Raw genomic sequence first — 13,993 nt, forward strand, 5'->3', positions numbered from 1 at the left:
GCAGCCCGCCCGCCAGCGCTGTCCAGGGTGCTGAAACCGCCCGGCGGCGCCAGCTCACCTCGGGGACATCAAACCAGAACCAAAACGGGGCGCTGGCTGACCACAAGTGCCCCCGGGCACACAATTTATACAAGATGCAAAAACGCGACTAGCTGCCAATTGAACTAAAAGCGTACCAACCCCGCGAATATCTGCCAGGGTGGGATCTTCCGCTGGAAGAGTCTGTGCGAGTGCGGCACAGTTCGGCTGCTTTTCTTACCTGCTCTGTGGAAATCAAAAAAAAAACACAATGTGGATGGCAGCTCCCAACTTCTGCTTGGTCCGCCCGGTGTGAAGGCTAGCGGAGAGAGAGAGGGGGGTATCCGCAGCGGGGGAGCACACACTGTGCTGTTCTACTGGCGGCGCCCTGTGTGTGTGTGAGAGAGAGAATATAGCAAAAGCTCGTGTCTCCTCCCTCCCTCCCCACACTCTCCTCAATGGCATCGGATCTGGTCCCCATCGAGCATGTCCGCCTTTGACGTCAGGGCTTTATATAGACTTGGCTGAGGGACAAGCATCAGGCACTGGCTTTGAGTCATCACCAGCTGCTGTCAGGATCTCTCCCTTCCCCTTTGCATTATTGTTTCAGGCCGCCTATTGCCACCACGGTGTCGGCCAATCCATTCCAATGGAAATCCGCCTCAGTTCTCCGAGCTTTTGCACCTTCCCCCCACCGTGGATCACACTTTGTCCGTGTGTGTGTGTGTGTGTGTGTGTGAGTGATACAAATGCAGTTTGCCTGATATTTTTGAAACAACGCTGCGGAGTTTTAATACACCGGTGTTCCCGCCAGGTGTGTGCATGTGATCTGGCAGCATTCATTATTTATCTGGACTGACTGCACGGGAATACCCCAACATAAACTACTTGCCTCAAAAGAAACATTTGGGCCTCATGCAACATTGATTTTGTTTGAGCAAATTTGCCCACAATTCGCTGGAAACTGTTGTAACCCATTAATTATTTACTGCGGAAAGAAACCTCGCCTTATCGCTTTTTAAAATTTAAATTATTAATTTTGCTCTACTATTCCTTATGGGCGCTTTTCTATGTTAACAGTGTTATATGAATGCAAGGTGTTGGAGTAATATAATGCTGCTTTCAAATAAATCCAATGCTGCCGACAAAACTCGAGGGCTTGATATCCCAGTGCTGGACAATGCTCCAAACACATATACTGTATCAATTATAAAAAACTGAATAAACGCGGGAAATACTCTGCAGGTAAGGCAGTATCTGTGGAGAAAGAAACAGAGTTAACGTTTCAGGTCGATGACCTTTCGCCAGAACTGGAAAACATAAGAACATAAGAAAAAAGAAATAGGAGCATAAATAGGCCATTTGGAGCCCGCCCCTCAATTTAATAAGACCATGGCTGATCTGGTCATGGACTCAGCTCCCTTTCCCTGCCTGCTCCCCGTAACCCTTTATTCCCTTATCACTCAAAAATCTGTCTATCTCTACCTTAAATATATTCAATGACCCAGTCTCCACAGCCCTCTGGGGCAGAGAATTCCACAGATTTACAACCCTCTGTGAGAAGAAATTCCTCCTCATCTCAGTTTTAAAGGGACGGCCCCTTATTATGAGACTATGCCCCCTAGTTTTGGTTTCCCCTATGGGTTGAAATATCCTCTCTGCATCCACCTTGTCGAGCCCCCTCATTGTCATATGTTTCGATAAGATCACATCTCATTTTTCTAAACTCCAATGAGGTTAGGCCCAACCTACTCAACCTATCTTTATAAGTCAACCCCCTCATCTTCGGAATCAACCTAGTGAACCTTCTCTGAACAGTCTCTAATGCAAGTATATCCTTCCTTAAATATGGAGACCAAAACTGTATGCAGTACTCTAGGTGTGGCCTCACCAATACCCTGTACAGTTGTAACAGGAATTCTCTGCTTTTATACTCTATCCCCCTTGCAATAAAGGCCAACTCTCCATTTGCCTTCCTGATTACTTGCTGTACCTGCATACTAATTTTTTATGTTTCATGCTCAAGGACCACCAGGTCTCTATGTACCGCAGCACTTTGCAATGTTTCTCCATTTAAATTATAATTTGCTTTTCTATTTTTTTCTGCCAAAGTGGATAACCTCACATTATCCCACATTGTACTCCATCAGCCAAATTTTTGCCCACTCACTTAGCCTGTCTATATCCCTTTGCAGATGTTTTGTGTCCTCCTCACAATTTGCTTTCCCACCCATCTTTGTTTCATCAGCAAACTTGGCTACCTTACACTCGGTCTCTTCATCCAAGTCAGTAATATAGATTGTAAATAGTTGAGGCCCCAACACTGATCCCTGCGGCACCTCATTAGTTACTGTTTGCCAACCGGAAAATGCCCCATTTATCTCGATAGTCTGTTTTCTGTTAGTTAGCCAATCCTCTATCCATGCTAACATATTACCCCCAATCCCGTGAACCTTTTTATCTTGTGGCACCTTATCGAATGCCTTCTGGAAATCCAAATACACCACATCCACTGGTTCCCCCTTATCCACCCTGCTGGTTACATCCTCAAAGAGTTCCAGCAAATTTGTGAAACATGATTTCCCTTTCATAAAAACATGTTGACTCTGCTTGATTGAATTATGCTTTTCCAAATGTCCTGTTACTGCTTCCTTAATAATGGACTCCAGCATTTTCCCAATGACAGATGTTAGGCTAACTGGTCTATAGTTTCCTGCTTTTTGTCTGCCTTTTTTTTAAAATAGGGACATTACATTTACGGTTTTCCAATCTGCTGGGATCTCCCAAGAATCCAAGGAATTTTGGTAGATTACAATCAATGCATCCACTATTTCTGCAGCCACTTCTTTTAAGACCTGAGGATGCAAGCCATCGGGTCCAGGAGACTTGTCCGCCTTTAGTCCCATTATTTAACCTAGTACTACTTCATTCGTGATATTGATTGTATTAATTTCCTCCCTCCCTATAGTCCTTTGATTATCTCCTATTGGGATGTTTTTATGTCTTCTAATGTAAAGACCGATACAAAATATTTGTTTAAAGTCTCTGCCATTTCCCTGTTCCCCATTATTAATTCCCCAGTCTCATCCTCTCAGGGACCAACATTTACTTTAGCCACTCTTTTCCTTTTTATGTACCTGCAGAAACTCTTACTATCTGTTCTTATATTTCACGTTGATTTGCTTTCATAATCTATCTTCCCTCTCTTTATTAATTTTTTAGCTGTTCTTTGCTAGCTTTTAAGTTTCCCAATCCTCTCGCCTCCCACTAGTCTTGGCCACTTTGTATGCCCTTGTTTTCAATTTGATACCATCCCTTATTTCCTTATTGAGCCATGGATGGTTATCCCTTCTCTTACAGTCGTTCCTTCTCATGGGAATATATTTTTGTTGAGAATTATGAAATATCTCCTTAAATGTCTGCCACTGCTCATCAATCATCCCACACTTTGTTTATCTCTCCACAGATGCTGCCTGACTTGCTGAGTGTTTCCAGCATTTTCTGTTTATATTTAAAATTTCCAGCATCACAGTATTTTGGTTTTGTACAATATCACTTAGTTCACCTGTTCTAAAAGAAACTGGTGGTATACCCACTGAAGTTGATCATGTGAACTGATAGAGAGATATAACTTCAGCACTTTAGAGGCCAAGATGGGGGAGAGGCCGTGAGATCTCTCCTCCTTGACTTTACCTCACTCACAATCTTATCAGAAAGAAGGGGGTAAGAGATTATCCAACTCCTAAACAGTTTTATTATGTTTGTATTTGCAATGTGTTAAGTTGAACGTCATATTTCAACACACCACCGCAGTACAGTAAAATCTCGTTTGATGTGTTCGACCCCATGGCTCGTTACTCGACCTGATGTGAAGTTGGGATTGGTTAATAATTCACTTATATTGCAAGGACTCTGTTTTGAGCTGGTGCTGTCTGCAGACCTGAATGCAAATGCTTTCAGGAAATGACGTGTGTACTTCAATTTTGGAAGCTCCTGCAAGCCTTAAACAGACTGGTAAATTCTCCATTCTGAGCACTGTGAAATAATATTTTTTTAAAACAGCCAGTGGTTCTAGTTTTAACCCCTGCCCCCTCTCCACCCACCCTCCCCTCCCCCCCACTTCCACCACAATACACAGTTCAACTCTGTCAATCCCTGCAAGCACCCACTCCATCGGCCACTGGAAATCCCACAGATCAGCACCAGATACATTCATGTATCTATCGGCATTTACCGTGAGTACACGATGAAGACTATCTTGTTCAATAAGCGGCATCAGAAGGAACGATTTGGAAGTGATCATTCAAAACATTGCCGGGCAGCTATTGCCAAGACAAACAGAATCTGCAAATTATGGGTAGACGCCCTTAATATATGCAAGCTTCAAAGAACAACATTTTTAAAGATTTCAACTCACACAACATCACACAAGCGTGACACTACAGTAATAAGGCAGTTCAGATGCCAGTACCTGTACCAGCTTTATTATTGTATATTATTATTATATTCAATGTCACAAAGTTAACTGTAAACTTACAAAACTGCAGTTAAGTTGAGCTTGCTGGCATTATAAGGATTAGCTTTATACAATTAAAATAAAATATATAAACAATTCTAAATAAACATTAAGGGCTAGAACCTCCACATTTTTTGCAAGCTTAATGCTCACTTAACACCCATTTTACTACAGAAATGACATATAATGTCCAGATATCACCCATTTTGGCACAAAATGTAAACTGACGCCCATTTTTCGGAAACTTATCTTGGCGAACGTTACTTTCCCCATGTGCTTAACGCCGAGAAAAAATATTACCGCGCGCCCACTTTTTGAGGGCGTTATCATCAGAATGGGCGAATTCAATGCCCATAATATCGGCCAGCGTTACTTTCTGCACGGATTTAACGCCGAGATTTAAAATTAACGCCTGCCCATTTTCTTTTGACGTAAAAAGCATATTTACCGAAACTAACGGCCATGAGATCGCCCAGCATCAATTTCACCACCTCGCACACATATCGCCCACAATATCGCCCAAAAAATCACCCAGATAAAGTGGAACTAACCGGAACGAATCACAGCGTTATGGATGCCATGTTCTAGATTAAATGTTGCATCCTTTAAAAGGCTGCTGTGCTTCAACCTCGGCGGAGTTCGAATGTACTTTGCAGGTCATTGGAGTTGATTTGAACATCTGTAAAAACATCTTGACCATACAGTGACCAATTGGAATTGAATAGGTGTCTTCGTCGGGACATTCCTTGTTTGTGACCAATCGGTGGAAAACAGAGACCTACTACAATGGGGCCTGTCCTTTCTCACCCTCTCTTGGTGACCAATTACATGCAGCAGAATCGACATCACCGAAGGAACGCTCCACAGCATTATGTGCCCAATGTAAGATGTGACAGACTGATGAGGAGGACCAGACGTTACACCCCCCGCAAGTATAAGGAGAAGCATTCTTACCTCGACTTGCCTGACACCACCTGCCTTTGGAGACTGCACTTCCACAAAGAGGTTATCACTGAGCTATGCCGGCTGATAAGGGCAGATCTGCAGCCTGCCAGCACCATCAATACGACACTGTCCGTTGAGGTCAAAGTCACCGCGGCACTGTCGTTCTATGCTTCTAGTTCTTTTCAGGCCACAGCTGGAGATATTTGCAGACTTTCTCAGCAAGCCACACATCGCTGCATTAGACAGGTCACTGAAGCCCTGTAGGCACACAGGAGGGACTTGATTAGCTTCCATATGACCAGGGAGGCACAGAGTGAGAGGGCTCTAGGATTCCCCAGAATTGCAAACTTCCCCAAGGTGCAGGGAGCAATAGACTGTATGCACATCGCGATGTGGGTACCTTTTCAGGATGCAGAGGTTTTCAGGAACCACAAGGAATTCCACTCCCTGAATGTCCAACTGGTTATTGACCACCAGCAAATTATACTGGCAGTGAATGCTCAATTTCCGGGCAGCATCCATGATGCTCCCAACCTGCGTGAGAGCACTGTATCTAACTTGTTTAACAATGAACCACAAGGTAAATGCTGGATGCTTGGTGACAAAGAATATGGCCTCGCCACCTGGCTGATGCCTACCTTGTCCCCCCCCCGCGTGACACCCACACCGAAGCCAAGAGGCGATACAACGAGAGCCACAGAGCAACTTGCAATATCATGGAGAAAACCATTAGAGTGCTGAAGCAGTGCTTTAGATGCCTAGACCACTCAGGAGGCAAGCTCCAATACCACCCTGAGCAGGTAGCTAAATTCATGGTGGTGTGCTCCATGCTGCATAACTTGGCTATCAGGAGTGGACAAGAATTGCCTGATGAGTCTGACAGTCCACCTCGCCAGAGAGAGGAAGAGGAGGATGAGGAGGTGGACGCTGATATCGGCCCAGACAATCAGGCTGACGCTGAAGCCATGCCCCTGCCCCCTTGTAGACTGCATGAAAGGGCCCATGGTGGCATGATAGCTGCAAGAGCCTTAAGTCAGGAGCTCATTAATGATCGCTTTGCCTGAAAGAACGTTGGTGTTATTTACAAGGCTGACACACTGCTGGGTGTGCAGGTCATACATCAATGGTGGGCATCACCTTGGTGACAGTTAAAGTTTAAGTTGATTGAAGTTAAGTATGATTATACCCTTTGATGTTAAGGAATCACCAGTGTGTAATGGTGCAGCTATCTGAGCCAATGTGCTACAAGGTTTTGTTAAATAAAAAACATTTAAACTGAACATTAGTCTGAATTCATCAGTATTTCTGTACAAACCAACCCTTCCCCCCTGTCTCCCCTTCTCCTCCCCACCTCTACCCCTTCCCCTCCTGACTCCAAGCCGCCTGGCCGAGGAGCTCCTCAGGCGATGCTTCATTGTGGCGGGGGGACGGAATGCTGACGGCCGAAGCGTTGCTTGGTCGGATACGGGAGAGGACGTTCCCGAGGTGGGAACGTGCTCTGAGCCAGAAACAAGAGGGTGCTGCTGGCTCTCGTGTGGTTAGCAATGGCGGTGCAGCACCTTGGGGTGCAGTGTGGTGCTCCGGGACCACTGGGAGCCCTCTGTCACCAGTGTTCCTAGCTACCAGCTCCAGGGCCTCCTCCATCCCTTCCATTGTATATCTTATTTGTTTGACAAAAACTTGGTGCCAACTATGTTCTTGGTGCTTAGTAGGCTTTTTGCTGCTGGTGAATCTCCCTCGTGCCTCCCACAACAGCCAGACAAGCACACACCACAACCACACACGCTTTCAGTGCCTCTGAGCTCCCTCTTTCTCTGTCTCCTCTTCTGTGCATGTCATGATGGCCCTTGACCTCCTGAATCGGGGGAATCGAGTGTTGCCATGCTGTTGCTAAGGACGGCCACACTTTACGGCAGAAGGTCAAAGAAATTTAATGCTACCGCCAATTTGATATCGCTCATGGTAACGCCCATTTTCAAAAATGTAAACTAGATGTTTTGAGAATGGGCGAGAAGCCAGTGATCTGAAAACCCTTTTTCAATGCCCATGCCGGAAATAACACCTATTTTTGGGCGATGAGCACAAAAGTGGAGGCTCTCGCCCTAAACGCTTTACTACTTTTGATCTTATTTTCCCTTCTTCCCCATTCTATTCCCCTCTTGTATTTTGATTTTAAGGTTTACTTTATTTCTCATTTTTCTATAGCATATTTTTTACAAATACTTTAAAACTGTTACTTGATTTTATTTCTATCCAGCCCAGGACCCACAACCCAGTTTGGATAATCTTTTAGACTTAGGATTTACTTTGTTAATTAATCTGATAGAGATTGCATTTGGAAATAAAAATATGTAAATGCTTGCTAAAATTTAATAAAAATCTCTGAACACTGGAAAGTTATTTAAAATGTTGTATACTACTTAGATACAGAAACATGAGGCTGGAAAAATTATCAGCAATTAATACATAATCATTGTATGTTTCAAGTTACCTGGATACTTACCAACTTCGGAGAAAACAACAACATTTATTGCCCCTCCCTAATTGCCCTTGAGAAGGTGGTGGTGAGCCCCCTTCTTGAACCGCTGCTGTCCATGTGGTGTACATAATCCCATAGTGCTATTAGGGAGGGAGTTCCAGGATTTTGACCCAGCAATGATGAAGGAATAACGATATATTTCCAAATCATGACGATGGAGGTTTCAACAATGGTAATGCCGTTGAATGTCAAGAGGAGGTAGTTAGGCTCTCTTGTTGGAGATGGTCATTGCCTGGCACTTGTGTGGCGTACATGTTACTTGCTATTTATCAGCCGAAACCTGGATGTTGTCCAGGTCTTGTTGCATGACAGCACGGACTGCTTCATTATCTGAGGATTTGCAAATGGAACTGAACACTGTGCAGTCATCGGTGAACACTTTTGACCTTATGATGGAGGGAAGGTCATTGATGAAGCAGCTGAAAATGTTAGGCCTAGGACACTGCCCTGAGGAATTCCTGCTGCAATGTCTTGGAGCTGGGATGATTGGCCTCCAACAACCATCTTCGTTGTGTTAGGTATGACTACAGCCAGTGGAGTCGAACTTCTCTAACTTCTTCCAGTTCTGACTCGTTCTGTCTCCACAGATGCTGCCCGACCTACTGAGTGTTTCCAGCAGTTTCTGTTTTCATTTCAGAGTTCCAGCCTCCACAGTATTTTGCTTTTGTTTTAATGAACAAATTAAACATTTGTATCAAGCACCATCCCATGGCCAGAGCCTGAAACTGCACGCAGATTCAAAGCAGTTCTTTGATGTATTTCAGTGTCACAGAGTGTCCCATTAACATGGAAAAATCTTACTGAAATGTTACAGGTCTCACAGGAAAAGGGTGACACACAACCATGACCAGTAGGTATGAACACATTTAGTGTGCAAAACTCCATAGGAAATGTTTACATAAGACATTTCAAGGTAAAGATGTGGCAGATACCAATTTTAAACATATATAGATTTAAAGTGATAAATGTAGGAGATCCCTTGTCCTTGTCTTGTCATTTTCTGGTTGGCAAACAGTAACTAGTGGGGTGCCGCAGGGATTGGTGATGGGTTCTCAATTATTTAGAAACATAGAAACATAGAAAATAGGTGCAGGAGTAGGCCATTCGGCCCTTCTAGCCTGCACTGCCATTCAATGAGTTCATGGCTGAACATGCAACTTCAGTACCCCATTCCTGCTTTCTCACCATACCCCTTGATTCCCCTAGTAGTAAGGACTTCATCTAACTCCTTTTTGAATATATTTAGTGAATTGGCCTCAACAACTTTCTGTGGTAGAGAATTCCACAGGTTCACCACTCTCTGGGTGAAGAAATTCCTCCTCATCTCGGTCCTAAATGGCTTACCCCTTATCCTTAGACTGTGTCCCCTAGTTCTGGACTTCCCCAACATTGGGAACATTCTTCCTGCATCTAACCTGTCTAAACCCGTCAGAATTTTAAACGTTTCTATGAGGTCCCCTCTCATTCTTCTGAACTCCAGTGAATACAAGCCCAGTTGATCCAGTCTTTCTTGATAGGTCAGTCCCGCCATCCCGGGAATCAGTCTGGTGAACCTTCGCTGCACTCCCTCAATAGCAAGAATGTCCTTACTCAAGTTAGGAGACCAAAACTGTACACAATATTCCAGGTGTGGCCTCACCAAGGCCCTGTACAACTGTAGCAACACCTCCCTGCCCCTGTACTCAAATCCCCTTGCTATGAAGGCCAACATGCCATTTGCTTTCTTAACCGCCTGCTGTACCTGCATGCCAACCTTCAATGACTGATGTACCATGATACCCAGGTCTCGTTGCACCTCCCCTTTTCCTAATCTGTCACCATTCAGATAATAGTCTGTCTCTCTGTTTTTACCACCAAAGTGGATAACCTCACATTTATCCACATTATACTTCATCTGCCATGCATTTGCCCACTCACCTAACCTATCCAAGTCGATCTGCAGCCTCATAGCATCCTCCTCGCAGCTCACACTGCCACCCAACTTAGTGTCATCCGCAAATTTGGAGATACTACATTTAATCCCCTCATCTAAATCATTAATATACAGTGTAAACAGCTGGGGCCCCAGCACAGAACCTTGCGGCACCCCACTAGTCACTGCCTGCCAATCTGAAAAGTCCCCATTTACTCCTACTCTTTGCTTCCTGTCTGACAACCAGTTCTCAATCCATGTCAGCACACTACCCCCAATCCCATGTGCTTTAACCTTGCACATTAATCTCTTGTGTGGGACCTTGTCGAAAGCTGTTGTGATGTAGGGAAGCACATCAGCCAATTGAGCACAGCAAGCTCCCACACAGCAACGAAACAAATAACAGGAGCATCTATTTGAAGTGTTGGTTGAGGGATAAATGTGAACCAGGACACCGGGGAGAATTCCCTGCTCATGTTGGAATAGTGCGATGACAGACTGGGCGGCAGTTTAAGGTCTGACAGTGCAGTGCCCCCTCACTAATGCACTGGGATTATTTACAATCTATATTAATGATTTGGGTGAAGGGACCGAGTGTAATGTAGCCAAGTTTGCTGATGATACAAAGATGGATGGGAAAGCAAATTTTGAGGAGGACACAATAAATCTGCAAAGGGATATAGACAGGCTAAGTGAGTGGGCAAACATTTGGCAGATGGAGTATAATGTGGGAAAATGTGAGGTTTTCCACTTTGGCAGAAAACATAGAAAAGCATATTATAATTGAAATGGAGAAAAATTGCAAAGTGCTGCAGTACAGAGGGAACTGGTAGTCCTTGTGCATGAAACACAAAATGTTAGTATGCAGGTACAGCAAGTAATCAGGAATGTTGGCCTTTATTGCAAGGAAGATAGAGTATAAATGCAGAGAAATCCTGCTACAACTGTACAGGATATTGGTGAGGTCACACCTAGGGCCCGAAATTCAGTGACATACCGCCCACTACCACCCACGTACCGCCGGTGGACCACCCAAAAATGCGATTTTGGTGAAAAAACACCTACATACTGCCGACATACCCCTCGGCAGAATATTCACATTGACATACCGCCGGGCGATATGCACACTGTCCGCTGTGCAGGATCGCCCGCATAACGCCCAACAGGTCCGATTTTCATGGCATACCACCGACATACCACTGGAGCTGCATACCGTCCCGGAAAAGGTGGTTTTCCGCAATGTTAAGTGAATGGGAATGGGCGGTAGTGCTCGGAGCCACCATTTTGAAATCAGGAACAGTCAGCTAAAGCAGCACATCTGTATTTCTGAGGTGAACAGTGACTTTACAGTGCGATTTACAGTGGAAAATGTATTTTTATTGGTACTGAGTAACTTATTAAGATCAAAGGCATTTTAGTTATATTTTTTTCATTGAAAAGTATTCTGGAGATTTACAAAGAATGGGGCCTGTACTGTCTCAGCCTGTATTGCTGACAACCTGTCTAATGGAGGATCCAGATGTGGGAAGGTTTATTGAGCAGTGTTATCAGGGTAATGGAGGATGTCGCAGACTGATGAGAAGGAGGAGGAGACCTTACCCCCAAAGGATTTTCAGGGAGAAGCGCTCATACTTGGATCTGACCGATCGACAGTGTGTTCGAAAGATGTGCTTCTGAAAAGAGGTGATCAATGAGATTTGCCAGCTCATGAAAGCAAACCTGCAGTCCAGTACCACCAACATTACTGCACTCTCTGTTGAGATGAAAGTGACTGTGGCACTTTCCTTTCATGCATGTGGCTCTTTTCAGGCATCAGCTGAGGACCTATGCTGTATTTCACAATACACTACTCATCGGTACATTCGACAGGTAACCAAAGCACTGTATGCACGCCGGATGCACTTTATAAACTTCCCAAAGACCAGGGAGGCACAGAGTGACAGGGCTTTGGGATTTGAACACATTGCCAGCTTCCCCAAGGTGCAGGATGCTGTTGAATGTATCCATATTGCTCTGCGAGCAGCATTACAGGAGGCGGAGGTGTACCGAAACCATAAGGGATTTCACTCCCTCAACGTGCAGCTCATATGCGACCATACAAAGCGCATAATGGCAGTGAATGCCAACTTTCCAGGGAACATCCATGATGCGCACATCTTGCGTGAGAGCACTGTGTCTGACCTGTTGAAGTCTGAGCCACAAGGTAAATGCTGGATGCTGGGGGACAAAGGATACGGCCTCACCACCTGGCTCTTGACCCCCCCTGTGGAACCCTCTGACAGAAGCTGAGCAACGATATAATAAGAGCCATATAGCCATAAGGTTGCTCAGTTCACAATTGGTGTGCTACATGTTGCATAATTTAGCAGTCATGCGGGGACAAGAATTGCCACAGGGGGCTGCGGGACCACCTGAGGAGAGAGTGCAGGAGACGGAGGAGGAAGAAGAGGAAAATGAGGGGGAGGAGGACGAGGAGGAACCCATGGCACCATCCTCCCCCGTCTCCCCCTCCCAACACCATAGCGGAGGGCACACGGAGCGTATGCCACTGAAAATTTGTTAGGTCACCAGCTCATAAATGAATGCTTTGCTTGAATATTGAGAGCTGCGTTTTGGGACCCTGATGACTGTTACCCCAAAAGTTTGACACTGTAAAAGAGTGCTTAAATCCAATTCAAACGTTTATGTAAAAATGTAAAAAATATACAACAATTTTAAAACTCTGTAAAACTTATAACGATAAAACTGTAACAACTTTAACAAAACTTTAACGACTTTAACAACAACTTTAACAACATTTTAACAACTTGAATAAATTTTTAAAAATCAAATTGAATTATGAAATGAACAAGTACAAGAAAAGACCCTTTACTGTCCTCGACCACGACCTCGACCGCGATCGCGTGGCTACACCACCCTTGGGACTATTCCCCCTTTCTTACTCCTGCCTTCCCTTTCCCACTGCCCCTGAGCCTGGACCTCCCTGTGGTGATACCAAGCCGGCGTGCAGCACCGCACCCCGAGTGCTGTTAGAAACATAGAAACATAGAAAATAGGTGCAGGAGCAGGCCATTCAGCCCTTCTAGCCTGCACTGCCATTCAATGAGTTCATGGCTGAACATGAAACTTCAGTACCCCCTTCCTGCTTTCTCGCCATAACCCTTGATCCCCCGAGTAGTAAGGACTTCATCTAACTCCCTTTTGAATATATTTAGTGAATTGGCCTCAACTACTTTCTGTGGTAGAGAATTCCACAGGTTCACCACTCTCTGGGTGAAGAAGTTTCTCCTCATCTCGGTCCTAAATGGCTTACCCCTTATCCTCAGACTGTGACCCCTGGTTCTGGACTTCCCCAACATTGGGAACATTCTTCCTGCATCTAACCTGTCTAAACCCGTCAGAATTTTAAACGTTTCTATGAGGTCCCCTCTCATTCTTCTGAACTCCAGTGAATACAAGCCCAGTTGATCCAGTCTTTCTTGATAGGTCAGTCCCGCCATCCCGGGAATCAGTCTGTTGAATCTTCGCTGCACTCCCTCAATAGCAAGAATGTCCTTACTCAAGTTAGGAGACCAAAACTGTACACAATACTCCAGGTGTGGCCTCACCAAGGCCCTGTACAACTGTAGCAACACCTCCCTGCCCCTGTATTCAAATCCCCTCGCTATGAAGGCCAACATGCCATTTGCTTTCTTAACCGCCTGCTGTACCTGCATGCTAACCTTCAATGACTGATGTACCATGACACCCAGGTCTCGTTGCACCTTCCCTTTTCCTAATCTGTCACCATTCAGATAATAGTCTGTCTCTCTGTTTTTACCACCAAAGTGGATAACCTCACATTTATCCACATTATACTTCATCTGCCATGCATTTGCCCACTCACCTAACCTATCCAAGTCACTCTGCAGCCTAATAGCATCCTCCTCGCAGCTCACACTGCCACCCAACTTAGTGTCATCCGCAAATTTGGAGATACTGCATTTAATCCCCTCGTCTAAATCATTAATGTACAATGTAAACAGCTGGGGCCCCAGCACAGAACCTTGCGGCACCCCACTAG

The 13,993-nt window shown here is 44.9% G+C and overlaps 1 protein-coding gene across 1 annotated transcript in view; it reads right to left on the minus strand.

Annotated features, from left to right (window-relative positions):
* The window catches only part of LOC139272692 (synaptosomal-associated protein 25), a 150,506-nt gene extending 149,951 nt beyond the window's left edge, over positions 1 to 555 (minus strand). Inside the window, exon 1 of the mRNA XM_070888779.1 lies at positions 260 to 555. The gene's annotated coding sequence lies outside the window, so the exon portion shown is untranslated. The remainder of the gene's footprint in view (positions 1 to 259) is intronic.
* Positions 556 to 13,993: the final 13,438 nt, after the last annotated feature.

The sequence above is a fragment of the Pristiophorus japonicus genome, chromosome 9 (genome assembly GCF_044704955.1).
Source record: "Pristiophorus japonicus isolate sPriJap1 chromosome 9, sPriJap1.hap1, whole genome shotgun sequence".
NCBI classification, from domain to species: Eukaryota; Metazoa; Chordata; class Chondrichthyes; family Pristiophoridae; genus Pristiophorus; species Pristiophorus japonicus.